Source organism: Myotis lucifugus, unplaced genomic scaffold (assembly GCF_000147115.1).
Source record: "Myotis lucifugus unplaced genomic scaffold, Myoluc2.0 scaffold_64, whole genome shotgun sequence".
NCBI classification, from domain to species: Eukaryota; Metazoa; Chordata; class Mammalia; order Chiroptera; family Vespertilionidae; genus Myotis; species Myotis lucifugus.
In genome coordinates, this window is record NW_005871112.1 from 1,852,387 (window position 1) to 1,858,648 (window position 6,262).

Below are 6,262 nucleotides of genomic sequence, written 5' to 3' on the forward strand. Positions count from 1 at the left end.
TTAAAGTAAACTGTAGACACCATGACACTTCAACACCAAACACTTCAGCATAGATAGCCTAAAATCCATAGTATTCTCCTACATAATTATAATGCCATTCTCATACATAGGAAAGCTGGTGGTCATTTCCTGACCACAGGAAGCAGCAAAGCTCTACTCTTTTCTCTCACCCCTTCCCACCCATTTACTAACATCCTCCAGAAAATCTCTGCCCGGTGTGTGCTAGGAAGACAGGGAAGAATGGTAGAGAAGAGCTGACTGTTGTGAAGACTCCTGGGTAAGTGTGACATGGATCAGGAATTGGCCCATGGTGAGACATGAAGGTGTGGTGAGGGTATAAGAGAACAGGACTAGAGAAGTGGATGAAAGCAGTGACAGTCAAGAATATGAGGTTCCCGGGAGGTTGGAGGGGACTCAGGGCCAAATAGCACAGGCACCTGCCTCTCTGTCCTGGCCTCCTTTTCTGAGCCTCTGGTCATTTAACACTCCCTTGCGCATCTTCACTGGGGGGGGGGGGGGGGGAAGAGACTAATTATTTCTTGTTTCTGGCATTTAAAAAAGTTATCAAGGGTTTAGGAAGCTCCTGCATTACATTTATTTTGTCTTATTTCTTTGGGTGAATAATCAGGCCTTATCCTTTCATTGCTAGACAGGGGTGGGGTAAAGAGTTGGGCAGGGATGCAGTTGGGAGGCTGGCCCACTTCATTAAAAAAGAGAGACAAGCAATTAAGTTGACAAGTATTTAAAGAGTGTGCAAGCTGCTGAAACTCAAGCTCTGGAATCCAAGTTTTTGGGCCTTTAGGCCATTGTGCAGGGTCCACATGATTAGTTAGGCGTTTGCTTGATGGATGTGGGAGGATTGGATTAGGACATATGAAAAACTCAGTAGGTTGTTCTTGAGTATAATTTACTTAATTGTTTCTGGCCTGGTAGGTATACCTACAGGCTTTATATCGACGTATGTGATTCAACAAAAACAAAAAACAATAAGGTCTTTATTGACTTGTGGTTTAATGGCTTTAAATAAATGAACTTCTTTTGGATCAATTCAGTACACTGATGATTTTGCAATCTATTAACTTTTTTATACTTCTCCCCCGAAGTTACAACATTAATATATAACTTTGAAGAAATCACTTTATATCCATCAAGCAAAGGTATTATTTTTTTGTACACAGAGAATTTCAAATGTGTAGACGTGCCCATATAAAAGCTGAGCCCTCAATACCAGATTCCAGTTGAGGATTTAGACTCTCAAGCCAATTTTTAATTTAAATAAGGCCTTTCTTTAAAAAAACACATATTAGGAGCATTTGGTGCAAACTAAAGAATATGTTCTATAGGTCAGCCGTCAGTTCTGCACTAAACTAATTGTGAAACTACTATGGATGGAATTGTGACACCTCCTCCCCCAAATTCATATGTCAAAGCCCTAACCCCCAAAGTGACTGTATTTGGAGACAAGGCCTTTAGCAGGTAATTAAGGCTAAGGAGCTCATAAGGATAGGGTTGGAATCTCTCTCCATGCACATGCATCAGGGAACGGTCCCTGTGAGCACACAGTGAGAAGATAGCCACCTGCAAGTCAGGAAAAGATCTCTCACAAGGAACCTAATTGGCAGGCACCTCGATCTTGGACTTCCCAGACTCCGAACTGTGAGAAAACGAATATCTGTTCATTAATCACTGTCTTCCTCTCCCCCAAATGTTTGTGGTGGTTTGCTATGGCAGCCCAAGCCAATCTCAAGCAAGACAATAACCGTAATCAAGTTGTTTATAGCATCTCTGGGCCTCAGTTTCCTGGTATGTGAAAGTTGTGGGTCAGACTAAATAAACCCTAAGTTCTTTTCTGTCTCTAGCATTACTTTGATTTAAACTGAAATTGTCTGGCTCCAGAAGTTAAGTATTTTTTTTTAAAAAAAAAATTCTGACTTTCCAATTTTTATAAAAATTACAAAATGGTACAAAGAAGTTCCATCTTTCTTTTATCCAGATTCAGTAACTTGTAATATTTCCCTCCATTTACTTTTTCATATTCCCTTCTTTTCTTTTTCTCTGTGTGTATTTATAAGCACACTATTTTCTTTTTCTGAACCACTTGAGAGTACATGGCAGATATGATATCTCTCTGTTCCTGAATACTTCAGTATGTATTTCCTAAAAACAAGAATATTTTCTTACCTAACGATGGTTGCCAGTTTTAGGAAATTTAACACTTACATGAAACTTTTATGTAATCTACAGCTCATATTCCAACTTCTTCAATTGCCCCAGTAATATTCTTTAAGGCATCTACCCCTCCCCGCAATGGGAACCAGTCCAGGATCACATATTGCATTTCGTGATTATGTCTTTTTAGCCTCTTTCGATCTGAAACAGTTCTTTGCTTTTCTCAGCTCTTTGCTTTTATGAATTTAACAGCTTTAGTAATACAAGCCAGTCATTTACCAAAATGACCTTTATTTTGGATTGTGTGTGTTGCCTCCAGATTAAATTCAGGTTATGCATCCCTGGCTGGACTGTTACATAAGTGACAAAGTTGTGTCCTTTCCAGGTAATCACATTAGGAGGCACATGATATCTGAATGTCCTTCATTGCTGACGTTGATTTCGATGACCAGATCAAGGCATTGTCCAGTTTCTCCCCTGTATAGGTTCTATTTCCCCATGCAACTATTAAGTAACATGTGGAGAAACACTTTGAGACCATGCAATGATCCTGCTCATCATATAACTTCCCCCTCAGGCCTTGCATCCATTGATGATTCTTGACTGAACCAATCTTTACTATGATGCTTGGAAAATGATGACTTCCAATGCCACCACACCCTTCATATTTATCAGTAGGTGTAAGTCATTCACCCATAAGCCAGAATTCTCAGTGTTATTGTGCTCCCTGTTATTGTGCTCATAGATATTTGTTTTATTCAATGGGTAAATAATCTATTACTTGCCTTATTTATTTTGTTGCTCAGATTGTCCTAAATTTGACCACTGGGATTCCCTTCAAACTGGCTCCTATGCTTTTTATATATTCCCATATTTTTTTAAAAAACACTTGAGAAATACTGATTAAAATCAGAGGCAAATCAAAGTAAGTGCTATTTTTGTGCTGTGGGGTCCTGGAGGCAAAGTTAAGGACAAATTATCAGTTGACAGCAACTCAAAAATGTATTAGATGTTATAACTATATACAACATATGCTCTTTAGTGGTTTTAGTCTCAGGTCTTCTCATAATTAGTTTTCATAGTCATCCTAGGTAATTAGACTGGAGTTGGCTGAAATCCATGGGCTAATTTGCGGCCTATGTCAAACTGCTTTTCAACATGGAGTCTTCTTCAACGTCCTTCTCATTCGAATGCCAACTTCTTTCTCATCTGTCCCTTACTGTGACGTATGTGCAGGTTTTCACTTTCCTGGAGCCCTTGGCACATGGTCTCTGTGGAGGTTCTGATGGCTCTTCTTGCCTCTGCAGTCTTGCTGAGCAAAGCCAGATTTCCTCCCAAGCTCAGCAATAATCTTCATTCTTACTATCAACACCAAGGCACTAAGCTAGAGGTTTTCAAACTTTCTCTGTTCCTAATGCTTAGTGTCTAATAATCTTTTCCAATGCCCCAGGCCAAAAGAAATACCAAATAGTTCCTTTAATATTTATTTAAAAAATTTTTAAATCCTCACTCCAGGACATGCTTATTGATTTTAGAAAGAGGGAAAGGGAGATACATCCACATCCATTGGTACATGCCTTGACCGGGGATCGAACCCCCAACCTCCAACCTATGAGCCACATTGGCCAGGGCACAAACAGTTCCTTTTATTAAGTTCTCAGGCTCAAACAACTCAAGCATTTATGTCCAACAATTTTGTAACTGGAAAAAAATTATACACATAAATGGAAAGAAAAGTTCTATTTTTCTTTTATTTATAAACACTCATCATGATCTACCAATGGGATGCGTGCACCCTGTAGGTCGTGCACAATTTCTCCAGCCATGGAAGCAGACTATACATCGCCACCCTTAGTTCCTTTACACATTTATTTTCACGGGCAATTGCTTTTTATCACAACAGCTGAAAACCTAGCTTCTCAAAGAGATAATGTCCCTGAAAGAAATGTAGCGTTATCGATGGCTGAAACTATGAGCTACCTAGTAGGTTGTGCAGCGTCCCACAGATGTCCAATATCACCGTGTTTCCCTCAAAAATGTACCTACTAATATGCAGCACTGCAGTATCCCATGGCACTTGGCTGCGCAATTTGGGAATTATGACACTCAGCCCTGGAAAAATCTCCTTTATAAAACAGCAACAAATACTGTGCTGATGTTAAAAATCTTCTCACTAATGGTGACACTAGTAGAGTTCATTATGTAGAACAAGCTGTGGCTCTTTTTCACAGTTTGTAAATTGGGAGGTCACATGGTTATTTTCCAGTTCAAGAGCACATACCACGGTTCAGAGACAACAGACGTGAACAAGGACTGTTCAGGGCAAACCAGTGGTGTGTCCACCCGGTTAATCGTACATTCTGAAATCCACCTTTACTCGACAAGTGATCGCTATTACAACCTAGTTTCTGTTATCTTGTCATTGGCCAAAGGATGCTACCACATTAAGTTGTAAAATATGAAGTTTATTGGTTGTGTTCTTCCTTTTCTTACCTCTCCGATCCTTTTCCCTCCGTTTCCCCTCAGACCCTGGACCTTTTATCCTCCCCCCAAAACCCCCACTCCCACCCCCACCCAATCCTTTCCAAACGCACTTGCCTAGTCACCCAGGTTCAAGTCTGTCCTACACTGTCTTGAAGAGAATGTGAAAGGTAGCTACATTCATGTCGCACAAGAAAGCCTGTAAAAGTCGTCTTTTCTTATCTCTTTCTTTATGTATGACCCGCACAAGGCAGATGCTTCAAATTTCTCCTTCTTTCACTCCAAGCCCACCAAAGCCTTCACAGATCCCTACCCGTCCCCAAGTTCTCCGGCCTCCTTCCCCGCCTTAGCCAATGCCTTCTTTTAAATCCCAAGCTCTTCTGTTATTTGGATTTGACACAAGAAAGGAGCGCAGAAAGCGACTCTGCACCTTAGCGTTTGCAAACAAATCCAAATATTCCCCCCCCCCCCCCATTGGAATGCAGGCTTGCATCCATCTCTCAATGCCGGCTGGGACGCCCGCTGTGATGCAATGCTCTAAGCAGCGGGCGGAAAGGGCGCTACGATAATCACCCCTGCCTCCAGCGAATTGCAGTTTAATTGGAGAAGGGGGAAAAGTAGGATGTCTAGGCCTTGCAGAATGTCTGCCCGGCACGTAGAGGATGTCTTAGGAACATGATCTACGGGCGTAGGAAGCAGGACCGCCCATGGACAATCGCCCTAAAGAGCACGCCAGGCTTCAGGCGCCTGCAGAGCCTGGGCCCTCGCACAAAGCCGCGGTGCGGGAAGGGGCGGGCTCGGACCCGATCCTGCCTCCACAACCTCGTCCACTCCCCGAATCCCAGGCGCGGGTTGGAGGGAGGGCCCTGCCGGGTCCTGGGAGCAGCCCAAGCTCCGAGGAGCCCCAGGGGCGGACTCCCAGCTTCCAAGAGTCCCAGAGGGGAGACTACTCGTTGATGGCAGAACGCCGAGCCCACCCAACTCTGTCTCTCCCGAGCAGTGTGCTCGTGCCCACCGGACCCCGGAGCCGGCAACCGCACACGGGTTCGTCCACGATCCCCGCTGAAAATGACGTCAGAAATTCGGGTCACGTTGAAGAAAGTACGTTACGTATACAGGACAGCTAATCGTGGCTTGTAAAAAGCAAGACAAAAGAATTCTGATGTAACCATTTAATGAGACCAAGGAGAAACGCTGCAATTATCCAAGAGACCGAGCGGGAAGACGCGAAGAATTCAGTAATATCTCGCTGCAAGGCGGGCGACAGAGGAGCCGAAATAGCTCAGTTGGGAGAGCGTTAGACTGAAGATCTAAAGGTCCCTGGTTCGATCCCGGGTTTCGGCAGGACCGCCTTCGCTTTTCTTTTTATAGGCGAAGGGACTCAAATTTCGTAGGATCCTCTCCGAGGAGTAACCTGACGCATTAATGCCAGCGCTGGTAAAAACGGGGACTGGGAGGCTGAGGGAGGAGTGAAAACGTCCGTCCCTAGTCACTCCTAGAGGAGCAGCCACTCGTCGCCGCCATTGAGGGGAGCGGGAGGCGCTGCTGCGCGTGCGCGGTGGGAGCCGGGGGCAGAGGCCTTGGCTGCTGTGGGAGGCGCTGCTGCGCATGC

General features: G+C 43.9%; 1 non-coding gene across 1 annotated transcript; it reads left to right on the forward strand.

Annotated features, from left to right (window-relative positions):
• The first annotated feature begins 5,921 nt into the window (after positions 1–5,921).
• On the forward strand, positions 5,922–5,994 carry TRNAF-GAA. The gene has a single exon. It is a non-coding gene; the product is annotated as a tRNA-Phe (tRNA).
• The last annotated feature ends 268 nt before the right edge of the window (positions 5,995–6,262 follow it).